General features: G+C 46.2%; 1 protein-coding gene across 1 annotated transcript in view; it reads left to right on the top strand.

The window, feature by feature from the left end:
- LOC136628734 (zinc finger protein 850-like) overlaps positions 1-13,349 on the top strand; it is a 216,778-nt gene that overhangs the window by 78,012 nt on the left and 125,417 nt on the right. The gene's annotated exons all lie outside the window — the stretch shown is intronic.

The raw sequence follows: 13,349 nt of genomic DNA, 5'->3' as shown, positions 1-13,349 counted from the left end.
TTGTCTAACTTATTTAGTCTGGTTAGTCATACATTTTGTCATTTAAATCCATTAAACATTAACATTGACTGCATTCAACTTTGGTCGTCACTCATCTTTGTTCCAAATGTTGCGATCTCCTCTTTCCTATCTCGGTTGCTGTATTTAGGTCGACTGGAGGACATGTCGGAGTCCTGGTATGTCTACCAGGTTTATCCAGGGTTCCCAGACCTCCCCGAACTTTTCAAGGGTATCCGTCCCTATTGCATGTAGTCTTTCATATAGAGCTATCCGAGAGACCCTTTCCACTACCTCCCGGAAGGACAGGGTTCTTTGCTTCCATCTGGATGCTATATGAATTCTTGCCGCCATACATATCACCTGGATCAGCTTATGCGCCCGGTATCTAACACCAGGTTGTCGATCGCCAAGGAGAAACACCGTTGGAGACCTATGTAGGGGTCCTATAAATAGTCTCTGTATAAACCTATGGACCTGAGCCCAGAGCCTCTTCACTACTGGGCATGTCCACCAGACGTGGACTTGGGTGCCCACCTCCATACATCCTCTAAAGCAGAGGGGTGAGACTGATTGGTAAATTTGGTGTAATCTGCTCGGTACCAGGTGAGTCCGGTGAAGGATCTTTATAGATGTCTCCATCAGAGTCACCTGTTGGCTCCCCCTCGTGATCATCTCGCAGCACTGCCTCCATTTTTCCGGCTCCATGTTTATATTCAAGTCCTTTTCCCATTTTTCCATGTATGGCAGTCTACCCTCCCCCTCCGGCATGTTCAGGAGGTTATAGATCAGGGCTAAGGAACCCCTTCTCATTGGGTCTCTCAGACACATTCTCTCAAATACGGTTAAGTCCGGGAAGGTCTGTGGGAGCCTGAGCGAGCTCAGGAAGTGGTATAGTTGATTAATTCTGAAATTTTCAGATGTGGGGGGGTTGAATGGTAAGTTGTGTTTAATGGCACCATCACATAAAAACTATTACATCGTCTGCCATTCACCGTGTGAAAAATTACATATAATGTCAGTACAGTTAAAGCAATACTAAATTTAGATTTTTCTACTTTTGTACAATAAAAACATTTTATAAAAAAAAAAATATTTAGCAATAATATATTAAAAGAATTTTATATTTCTATCACTCGGGTGATGGCTAGATTTTTATGGGGAAATATGCATTTCTTATTTCTAGTGTTTTGAGATACTTTTTGATCCTTTTATTTTCTGGAAATGGGATTTGTGATTTCTAATCTTTATTCTCTCTTCACACTGTAGAGCAATGTGTAGTGGATTTGTTTTTCATTTTAACATTCTATTATTTTTTTAAATCGGTGAACAATTTAAATAAATGCAATTAAGACTCAATCTGAATCTGGGCACCATGATTTCACATAGAAATAGAGGACAATATGTGCAGAAAAATAAAAAAGATATGAAAACCCGAACTCAGAGCCTGATGGTATTATTAAATGGGGAAGAAAAACAAAACGGGCGAAGGAGTTGTAGGAATGAATGACTTATTAGTTTCCCTCAAATTATTCTTTCCTTTAGTGGAAGGACATTTAGCAGACTCGGGGTAGACCGCTTTTGAGGAAACAATACAAATGGCAAGACACGGGCAGATGGGGTAAGGGCGATAACGAAATTAGAGCACACTTGGAGGAGTAACAAGAACAGCTGTGAGTAGATACATTATTACCCGCTGAGACAAGGTCAGAAATCACAGGCTTTTTATACGCTGGACTGAGAATAAACGACACGCTATCCCAACCATTTAATATTACTAATGGAACCCGTCAGGGATGCCCTCTGTCCCCTACACTATTCATTCTCACACTAGAAGCCCTCCTACAAACAGTCAGACAACACCCAGAAATCCAAGCACTCACAATAGGGAAAGAGTGTAAACAATCCACTACCTTTGCTGATGACATTATTTTCTTGATTTTAAACCCCCAACAGGGTCTCCTAAAACTTAACTTATTGGACTTTCATGGAAGCCTTTCAAACTTTAAAGTTAACAAAAATTAATCAGTGATCCTAAACATCACTATGCCACCACAAAGAGTAACAGAAAAAAGGGAAAGCACTCCATATGTTTGGGCATAACACTCTATTGACTACTTAGGTATTAAGCTAACGAATAGAGATGAGCGAACGTACTCGTTTAGAGCGATTTCGCAACTGAGCACCGCTTTTTTCGAGTAACTGACTACTCGGACGAAAAGATTCAGGGCGCGCCGGTGGTGAGTGGAGGGTTGCAGTGGGGGGGGGGGGGGGGGGAGAGCTCCCCCCTGTTCCCCACTGCTACGCCCCGCTCCACCACGCCGCCCCCCAAATCTTTTCGCCCGAGTAGTCAGTTACTCGAAAAAAGCGGTGCTCGATTGCGAAATCGCTCTAAACGAGTACGTTCGCTCATCTCTACTAACGAATAATCTCACAAAACTATTTGAATTAAACTTTTTGCCACTACTGACTGACATTAAAACACTGTTAACCATTAGAGATGAGCGAGCGTACTCGGAAAAGCACTACTCGCTCGAGTAATGTGCTTTATCCGAGTATCGCTGTGCTCGTCCCTGAAGATTTGGGTGCCGCTGCGGCTGACAGGTGAGTCGCAGCGGGGAGCGAGGGGGAGCGGGCGGGAGACAGGGAGAGAAAGATCTCCCCTCCGTTCCTCCCCGCTCTCCCCTGCAGCTCCCCGCTCCGTAATCCGTAATCTTCAGGGACGAGCACAGCGATACTCTGATAAAGCCAATTACTCGAGCGAGTAGTGCTTTTCCGAGTACGCTCGCTCATCTCTATTAACCATGTATAACCTTCCTATTACATCTTGGTTTGGCAGGAAGAACCTTATAAAGACTTACATTCTACCCAAGATACTATACAAAATACAAGTGCTGCCGATTCATATACCTCAGTCTTTTTTTCAAGAAGCTTCGCTATCTGTTGTTGGGATATTTTTGGAAATATAAACAACCCCGATTGGCTTACTCACTGATAATTAAGAAAAAGCATTCAGGAGGCATGGACCTTCTGGATATTGTGGAATAGTATAAGGCAATCCAATTAGGTGGATGGCTGAATTTAAAGGGGTGGTCTCGCGGCAGCAAGTGGGGTTATACACTTCTGTATGGCCATATTAATGCACTTTGTAATATACATCGTGCATTAAATATGAGCTATACAGAAGTTATTCACTTACCCCCTCCGTTGCTAGCGTCCCCGTCTCCATGGATCCGTCTAATTCTGATGTCTTCTTGCTTTTTTAGACGCGTTTGCGCTGTTCAGTCTTCTCCCCTTCTGTCAGTCCAGGCACGAGCGGCGTTCATCGCGTAGCTCCGCCCCGTCACATGTGCCGATTCCAGCCAATCAGGAGGCTGGAATTGGCAATGGACCGCACAGAGCCCACGGTGCACCATGGGAAAGGACCCGCGGTGCATCGTGGGTGAAGATCCCGGTGGCCATCTTGGTGAAGGAAGAAGAAGGAAGACGTCGCAGAGCGGGGATTCGGGTAAGTAATATGTTTTTGTTTTTTTTAACACATCCCTTGTGGTTATCCTGCGCCGAACGGGGGGCCTATGGAAAAAAAAAAAACCTGTTTCGGCGCGAGACAACCCCTTTAATGTTCCCACTGAAAAACCATAAATTGAAAAGGATAGTACAATTTGCGCAAGGAGAAAGCTTCCTGGGAGACATATGGTTTGCTAGTCCTAGGTTCTATAGATCCAAAGATTTTAATATCCTGTTGAGGGTATCTACGAGACCTGGGACTCCCTAAATTCACAACTAGCACTAGCAACATTGCCCTCATCTTCTACCCCTTGTAACAAAGTCCTCCAGGGGGTGGGGGCGGCAATGACGCTCTGGACTAGAAAGTGCATAAAACTTCAGTTTTATTCTTTTAAATACACTCCAGGCAAAGCAACAGAAAAGTCCATTCAATGTAACATGTGCAAAGATGCACCACACAGGGTGCTCAGAGGTTTTCTCAGGTCCACACTGTAAGGTTGTACTCCCTCATCAGCTTATAAGACACTGACTCCAAAGACCTGCAGTCTTTTATACCCCAGTAACGGGGTCAGTGCCTACAGCTGAGCTTCCTGAGAACCAGGCTGAAGTTATGAACTGGACCGCCACCCTGTCCAGACTAAGAGCCTGGGAGGGAGATACACTCCATCCACAACTTCACCCTTTAACTGCCTACATATCCCCCCCCCCCCCTCTTCTCCAGACTGGGGGGACTGGGCCTTTTTGCTGACCAGACAATGCACCCTAGACAAGGCATCAGCATTACCTTGTGATTTGCCTGGTCTATATTCGAGGGTGAACTTGAAGTTCTGAAGCGAAAGAAACCACCTCGTCACCCTCACATTCTTTTCCTTATTTTGCTTCATCCAGGTCAAGGAGGCATGGTCTGACACCAATTTGAACTTTCCCCAAGGGATAGTACCTTAATTTTTCAATGCCCATTTTACTGCTAAACATTCACGTCAACAATCGCGTAATTCTTCTCCGCAGGAGTGTTTTCGGCTTAAATACAGTACTGGATGTTCTTCCCCATTTATGGACTGGGACAACACTGCACCCAACCCTACATTAGAAGCATCTGTCTGGGGGGTGGAGCCAAGCCGGGGATGTGAGCAGGAGTGTGAGGCAGAAGCTCCGTTACAGATATCCTGTTTAAACATCCTGAAACCGGGACATCTAGATAAAAACCCTGCCACAGAGCTCTCTCTGGTGACCGGGAGTCTGCAGGAAGCGTCTGGCAGACAAAACTCACCATGACCCACAGAAAAGACAAGGAGAAGGGTGAAGAGGTGAGCGGCCCTGGAACTCTTGTAGGACACTCTATGCACAAGATAACACAGGAGACGGAGGAGGAGGGAGCACTAACATGCAGTGGAGGGAAAAAGAAGGATCTCACAGAACATCTCCACAAAACAAGCTCATGTAGCAGAGCCCACACTGCAGGACATTCTAGGGGCTGTCACCAAATGCACAAACGCAGTACAAATGCTTCACCAACAGTTTGGCATACTGCAAGAGCACATGAGCCTAATCAGACAAGATGTGCAAAAAATATGAAAAGTTAACTGCTGCAGAGGGAAGGATCAGCAACATAGAAGACAGAGTGACCCCTATGCAACATGCAGTGGATAATAATGCGCAAAAAAATTGCATCCCTCTGCGCCAAAATCGATGATCTGGAGAACCGCTCCTGTAGAAATAATATACGTGTAGTGCCAGAAAAAATGGAGGGCAACAACCCGTGTGAGTACTTTAAGAAATGGCTTACTGACCTATTTGGCAAAGAAGCCTTTTCGCCAATATTTGCAATAGAGCGTGCCCACCACGTCCCAACAAGACCCCCTTCCCCAGGGACCCCTCCGAGACCAGTTCTTATGAAGTGCCTCCATTTCAGAGACCGCGACACTGTTCTAAGAGGGGGCCAGAGACAAAGGCGATATTTAAGTCAATGGCGCCAGAATATTCTTCTTTCCAGACTTTTTAGCAGAAATACAAAAGAAAAGAGGGACTTTCATGGAAATCAAAAAACGACTGAGACCCACATGCGCCATACGCCATGCTATACCCGGCCAGACTGAGCGTAGTAGCAGTGGGGGAGACGCAATTCTTTGATAACCCGAAAACTGCATTGCTCTGGCTGGAAAGATATGAATCCGCACTGCCGCACGCTCGCCTCGCCGCACGGAGGGACCCAATATCGACGGCTGACCCGGGGAAAATTAACGGAGCAAAATGACAGAAGAGCAAAGATCAAAGATTGAAGAATGAAGAAACGGCTACTCAAGAGCACAGCTTTAAGTTCTTTGTTACCAACACTCACCTTTGTTCTAAGTGTTGCTTTTTCCAAGCTTAACTCTATCTGCTGTACTAACAGAGGACACACCGCCATATCCGGCGACTTGGTGGACTGGTACCCCGATCTGTGACGGTTTCGACAGATCTGTGAGATTTATGTGGGGAATGTTTGTTGGGTTTGTTTGTTGTCTCTCATGTGCTGATGGGGAGGGGAATGCGGTTATACATAATTGTAATGTGATTATGGTGGGCTGGAGCGTGGACAGGCTCATGAATATCGTGACCTCCAATATTCATATTCCACCAATGAAAAATGGCTGATAGATTCACGATTGTATCGTGGAATGTACGGGGGATGGGAGACCCGGTTAAACGCCTGGCGATATTCCAGACAATCAAAGAATACCATCCACTAATACTGTGCCTGCAGGAGACGCACCTCTCTAAAGATTCATTATCTTCGTTCAAAATCCAAAGGGCCGCACATAGCTACCACTCAGTATATACTACATGCTCTAGAGGGGTCAGTGTCTTGGTACATCATTCTATACCCTTTACTGTAATTGCACAAAAGATAGACTCAGAAGCCCGATATGTCTGCCTGCATTGCAAGATATACACTTATATCTGTTTGTTGATCTCGATATACTCTCCACCCCCCTATAGTAGCACAGTCATAAAGCAGATACTGAATTTTATTGTGGATACACCAGACATCCCAGTGTTAATAATAGATTTAAATTCAGTAATAGACCCCCACTGAGACAGAATGGGTACACAGAACAAAGAGGGGTTAACTGCGCTGGGGCGACTGTTAACAGAGACAAATCTACTAGAAATATGGCGAGCCAAAAACCCGGCACTAGACAATATTCATGCCACTCTAGTACATACCAGGCTACGTCACGCATAGATCTAGCGATTGGTAATGCACAGTTATATAGCAAGATAGTACTGATCAAACATCTGCCCAGAATTTTGTCAGACCACTCTCCTATACAACTAGTCATAAAACACTCAGAAATGTATACTGGCTTAGCCTCATAGAGAATCAAGGTGTGGGGGAAACCCTAAGGCCTCATGTCCACGGGGAAAATCAGGCCCGCTCCGGATTCTACATGTAGAATCTGCAGCGGGTCCCTCCTGCCCCGCGGACATGAGCACTGAAAATAAGAATTTACCTATCCGTAGCGGGCGGGGACGCTCTTCCTCACGGCCGGATCTTCTTTTTCGGCCGGCGGATGAATTCCTCACGCCGGCGGCACGTCGCCGACACGTCGTCGACGTGCCGCGCGCATGCGCCGGGCACATCCGCCGGCCGAGGCAAGGGAGATGCGGCCGTGAGGAAGAGAAGACCTTCCCGGCCCGCTACGAATGAGTAAATTCTTTTAAATTCCTATTTTAGGTCTCCCGCGGATCTGGACGGCTTCCATAGGCTTCAATAGAAGCCCGCGGGAGCCGTCCCCGCGGGAGACCCGCACGATTTTTTCATGCTCCATTTTTTTTAAAATCTCTTTTATTGACCATCCGCGGGTATTTATCTACCCGCGGGTGGTCAATGCATCCCTATGGGGTGCGGATCCACGTGCAGGTAATCCGCTGCGGATCCTAAATCATATTTTCCCCGTGGACATGAGCCCTAAGGCCTCATGTCCACGGGGAAAATCAGGCCCGCTCCGGATTCTCCATGGAGAATCCGGAGCGGGTCCCTCCTGCCCCGCGGACATGAGCGCTGAAAATGAGAATAAATAAGAATAAACTCACCTCTCGCCCGCTCCGGATCTTCTTTTCGCCGCGGTGTCATCTTCTCTGCGTCGCGGCCGGATCTTCTTTCTTCGGCTCGGCGGATGCGCAGGGCACGTCGGTGACGTGCCCCACGCATGCGCCGGCCCGAAGAAAAAAGATCCGGCCGCGACGGAGAGAAGATGGCTCCGCGGCGAAGGGAAGAACCGGAGCGGGTGAGTAAAATCCGATTTTTGTGTCCCCCGGATCCGGACGGCTTCCATAGGCTTCAATAGAAGCCGGCGGGAGCCGTCCCCGCGGGAGACCCGCACAGAAATGGAGCATGGTCCAGATTTCTTCATGCTCCATTTTTAAAAAAATCACTTTTATTGACCATCCGCGGGTATTTATCTACCCCGCGGGTGGTCAATGCATCCCTATGGGGTGCGGATCCGCGGGCAGGAGAAGAGTTAAAATCCGCTGCGGATTTTAATTCTTCTTTTGCCCGTGGACATGAGGCCTAAAAGAATACTTCGAACTGAATGCGGGATCCACAACCAAGGGCGTGCAGTGGGAGGCTATGAAAGCCTATCTCAGAGGTATTCTAATACAGCGGATTACGCAGGCTAAAAGGGGTAAAAAACTAAAGAGAAAATTAATGGCTAGTGAAAATAGACATGTGGAAGCAGGCACGGCGGAAACACTTAGGCAGTGGCGGGGAGACCAGGAGGCCCTAAACCTGTATACTTTAGAAACCGCAGCGCACATAAACAAATTTATAAAACAATCCTTCTTCGAGGAAGGTGAAAGGGCAGGACACATGCTAGCCATAATATCAAGAGCACAAAGGGGTACCACATATATTGTCGGGATAAAAAACAATCAGGACATAATAGAGACAAACCCCGATGTAATTAGGGAAATAATAAAGCAATATTACAAATCACTGTACTCTTCTAACCTCTCTAAACCAAAAGAACAGATCAACCAATATCTGGCAAGTATTAGGCTACCAAAATTAACAAATGAACAAAAAGAATACCTAGATGCCCCGATAGATACAGAAGAAATGGTAAAAGCTCTAGAATCACTAAATAACAATAAAGCGCCAGGAGATGATGGACTCCCAGTGGAGATATACAAGCAATATGCAGACATACTACTACCAAGACTGCTCGAGGTACATTCAGAGGCGTTACAATGGACAGAACTACCACCGTCTATGCGGAATACGGTAATCCTAATAATCCCGAAACCAGGGAAAGACCCCCTATCACCAGATTCATGCAGACCCATCTCACTACTAAACACAGACATAAAAATTCTAGCAAAGGCCTTAGCCAAGAGACTCACTAGGGTGATTGAATCCCTGATACACCTGGACCAAAATTGATTTATCCCTACACGATCAACAGCTGGGAAGTATAATAGGACTATACCTCAATCTTCAATTGCCGGCAGATAACGAGGGGCGTAGAGTGATATGCTCACTGGATGCCGCTTAGGCTTTTGATAGCGTAGAATGGTCATTCATGTGGGAAGTGCTGTACAACAGTGTTCCCCAACTCCAGTCCTCAGGGACTGCCAACAGGTCATGTTTTCAGGATTTCCTCAGTGTTGCACAGGTGATGTAATTATTGTCAGTCCTCAGACATTGCCACAGGTGTTCTTACTATAGGAGATCCTGAAAACATGACCTGTTGGTGGTCTCTGAGGACTGGAGTTGGGGACCCCTGCTGTACAAAATTGGATACGGTCAGGCCTTCATTGACTCAGTAAAACTACTATATACCAAAGTGCAGGCCTGCGTAACAGTAAATGGTAGTTGTTCAGAGCCCTTCCCGTTGAACAGGGGAACAAGGCAGGGCTGTCCGCTCTCCCCACTTCTGTTTGCATTGGTAATAGAGCCTCTAGCCAGCATACTGAGAGCCCACCCGACAATAGCAGGATTTAAATGCAACTCAGGCATGCCTACCAGGCAGAAGTGGGGCTTAAAGGGGTTGTCCCGCGCCGAAACGGGTTTTTTTTTTTCAATAGCCCCCCTGTTCGGCGCGAGACAAACCCGATGCAGGGGTTTTAAAAAAAAAAACGGATAGTACTTACCCGAATCCCCGCGCTCCGGTGACTTCTTACTTACCTTGCGAAGATGGCCGCCGGGATCTTCACCCTCGGTGGACCGCAGGTCTTCTGCACGGTCCATTGCCGATTCCAGCCTCCTGATTGGCTGGAATCGGCACACGTGACGGGGCGGAGCTACGAGGAGCAGCTCTCTGGCACAAGCGGCCCCATTCAGACGAGGACGCTAGCAACGGAACAGGTAAGTGAATAACTTCTGTATGGCTCATATTTAATGCACGATGTACATTACAAAGTGCATTAATATGGCCATACAGAAGTGTATACCCCAACTTTGTTTCGCGGGACAACCCCTTTAAAGATACTGAGCTAAAGAAATTCATACCAGCAGATATCATAGGCACTGCCACCAACACAAGGGGGAACATATCACAGCTATACACATGCATACAGAGCAAAATAGGCGAACGGTATCCCCTGCCAACAAATAGCAAATGGGAAGGAGACATTGGACCAATAGAGGAATCATTATGGGATGAGATTCTACAGGCGACACCCAGACTCTCCCTAAGTGAATCCCACAGACTCTCACAATGGTACCTAATACACAGGGGTATACCGAACGCCATTGTTCTTATATAATATAGGTCTGAGAGAGTCTCTTTTATGTAATAAATGTAAAACCCAAACAGCAGATCCAATACACATGATGTGGCGATGTCCAAAACTAAAGAGGTATTGGATAGAAGTGTGTGAACTGATCCATGATGTGTATGGGGTAACTCTAGAGCAGACTCCACTGGTATGTATCCTAGGCTATGTAGACGACGTACCTTCAGATGAAAACAAAAAACTAGCAATAGCCAGAATTTTATATTTGGCCAGAAAACTAATAGCGCAACACTGGCTGGACGAACCCCCCCCCCCCCAATTTGAATGAACTCAAAAACAAAGTCACACAAATTTTAATGTGGGAGAAAAGCATTTATTATATGGCTTAAATGGCTCCATACCTTTGGTCTTATTGGCTCGGACTTACTCAGAAACTAAGATAGTAAATGTACTAAAACAATTGTTGTTTGGGGAGAGGGAGAGGGAGAAAGAATAGCGTCACCATGGTCACGGAATTAATTACCGTATTTTTCGTTCTATAAGACGCACCGGACTATAGGACGCACCTCCGTTTTAGAGCGGAAAAATAGGGGAAAATTTTTTTTAACTCACCCAGGGACGGAGGAGAAGAAGCAGCAGGGTTCGGACAAAACGGCTCTCCATGTCACAGCGGCGCTTCTGTGCGGCAGGAGGAAGGTAAGAAGCCATTTGGTGGAGGCGGGGAGCAGCAGTAGTACTTGCCGACGCTCCCCACCAATCAGCGGTAAGTATGCGCAGCAGTGGGGAGGAAAGAAAACTTCGGACCGATCACACATTTGATCACACATGCGATTGCGAGTTTAACGCACAATCGCGCTAACTAACGCAATCGCTAAAAATGACGATCGGAACGAATTTTTGGCACATTCGCTCTATAAGACGCAGCAACTCCCCCCCCCCCCACCCCCGCCCCCCTGCTTTGGAGGGGAAAAAAGTGCATCTTATAGAGCGAAAAATAGGGTAATGAACATGCCACGGATCAACACATGGAAAATCCTCACAAGCAAGAAGAGTGGATGAAGAGCACAGCGGACTTATCCTCGCGGCGCTTGAGAGACTATTTGGGATATGCTTAAGTGTTTTGTATTGTTACTTAAATGTCTTCGGAAAATGAAAAGTCAATTAAAAATATTTGAATTAAAAAAAAAAAAAGAACCATCTGTCTGCACAATAAACTCTTCTGGAAGTCGGACGTTATCCATACTGGCTGTTGGCTAAGAGCAGACTTTAAATTTTGAAAGGCCTGCTCGGCCTTGGCTGTCCACACCACCATTACCGACCTGCCCCCTTTCGTCAAGTCCGTAAGTGGTGCTGCAATGGAGGCAAAGTTAGGCACAAACCTACGGTAGTACCCGGTCATGCCTAAAAAAGCTCTGACCTGTTTTTTTGTTAAAGGTCTAGGCCATGTATGGCCTCTACCTTGTTGACCTGGGGTTTAATGACGCTATAGCCAATAACATAGCCAAGGTACTTGGCTTCCTCCAGGGCTACTGCACATTTTCCAGGGTTTAAGGTTAAACCTGCCCCTTTTTATGGCATCCCTGACCGCCTGTACCTTCCCAAGGTGACTCTCCCAATCGGAACTATAGACTACGACATCATCTAGGTATGCAGCAGAATAGGAGACGTCAAAATCCGATCCATTAACCTTTGGCAGGTAGCAGGCATGCCATGTAACCCAAACGGCATGTCTTTGTACTGAAACAAGCCCTCTGGGGTTAAGAGGTCTGTTTTCTCTTTGGCCGTGTCAGTCGGAGGTATTTGCCAGTACCCTTTAGTAAGGTCAAGTGTGGTGATATATCTGGCATTACCCAGTCTCTCAATTAATTCATCAACCCTGGGCATGGGACATGCATCAAATTTGGAGATTTCGTTTAACTTCCTATTTTAGACGTATTTAGACGTATTTTAGAACATATTGGCAATATCAATAGGGGAGAGAACACCAGTGTGGCGGTACATGTACGAGAAAAGCACAACAACGATCCAGAATGTATTAAATTTCAAGGCTTGGAGAAAATTCGGGACAACGGAAGAAGAGGCAACGTAGATCAGAGGTTATTGCAAAAAGAAACGCGATGGATATATCGAATGGACTGCTGTGCGCCAAACGGGTTAAATGAGAATCTATCATTTACCGCCTTTATATAATACACTCATACATTTTTTCAATGAACATTCCCTTCTCATAATGGAGGTCCAATTGACTTCAGAGTTGCTGTTTGAAGTAATATCCTATATGGAGAATGAGGGTCCATTTGGTTCCTCCATTGATTCATCAATTCTTTACATTCGTTTGGTGTCATATGTACCACATATTCCGCTTGACAGGTGGAATACACTGTGGACATGGCAATTGATACCATCACGAAGGGGTATACAACAAATTGGTATGCCATAACCCTTGTATTATTATAACATATCATTCTTTTCACTATACTGCAAATGTTGTTTGCAATGTCTGACAGACTGTTTACCATCCCATCAGGGGTTAATGAGGTCCAGTGTCTTGTTGTTGCTATCCACGGCCATGGGCTAGCGTCTGCGCTGCCAAGGCAACGGCGCGCCGCTACGCTCTTCTGACGGCCTGATGCGGTTGGTTGGTGTGGTTGGCGGCCGCGGTCCCGTTGGTACTGCGCATGCGCGAGATCGCTATAACATCGCGATACCTCGGAGTGGTGAATAATGACAGGATCAGCTCATTGGAGCAGCGGGACGAGCCCCTTGCTAAGGGAGGCGGGGTCTGTACTACTTAAAGCCCTAAAGAACGGTGTCTGACCGTCTATGTTCATTTATTTGCAGCCAGTCAGGCTGCTCACTACCTATGGCTCTACATAATCTATGCATACTACCCTGATGACGCAGCTAACCTAATATTAGCTGCAGAAACGCGTCGGTAGCGTTGTGTTGTGCTCTTAAAGGGGTTCTTTTAGCTTTGTGTATAATTTAAGTCCAGCGGGCTATTATTGCACCCTTATCCTTGAGATGTTACACAAGAACATATGAACAAGAGCTGATTGCCTCCACCCAATAATATTGGTGGGGTATTCTCTATAACATCGCATGGGTCATTTTTTAATTGA

Source organism: Eleutherodactylus coqui, chromosome 5, assembly GCF_035609145.1.
Source record: "Eleutherodactylus coqui strain aEleCoq1 chromosome 5, aEleCoq1.hap1, whole genome shotgun sequence".
NCBI classification, from domain to species: Eukaryota; Metazoa; Chordata; class Amphibia; order Anura; family Eleutherodactylidae; genus Eleutherodactylus; species Eleutherodactylus coqui.
This window is presented reverse-complemented; position numbering and strand designations above follow the sequence as displayed.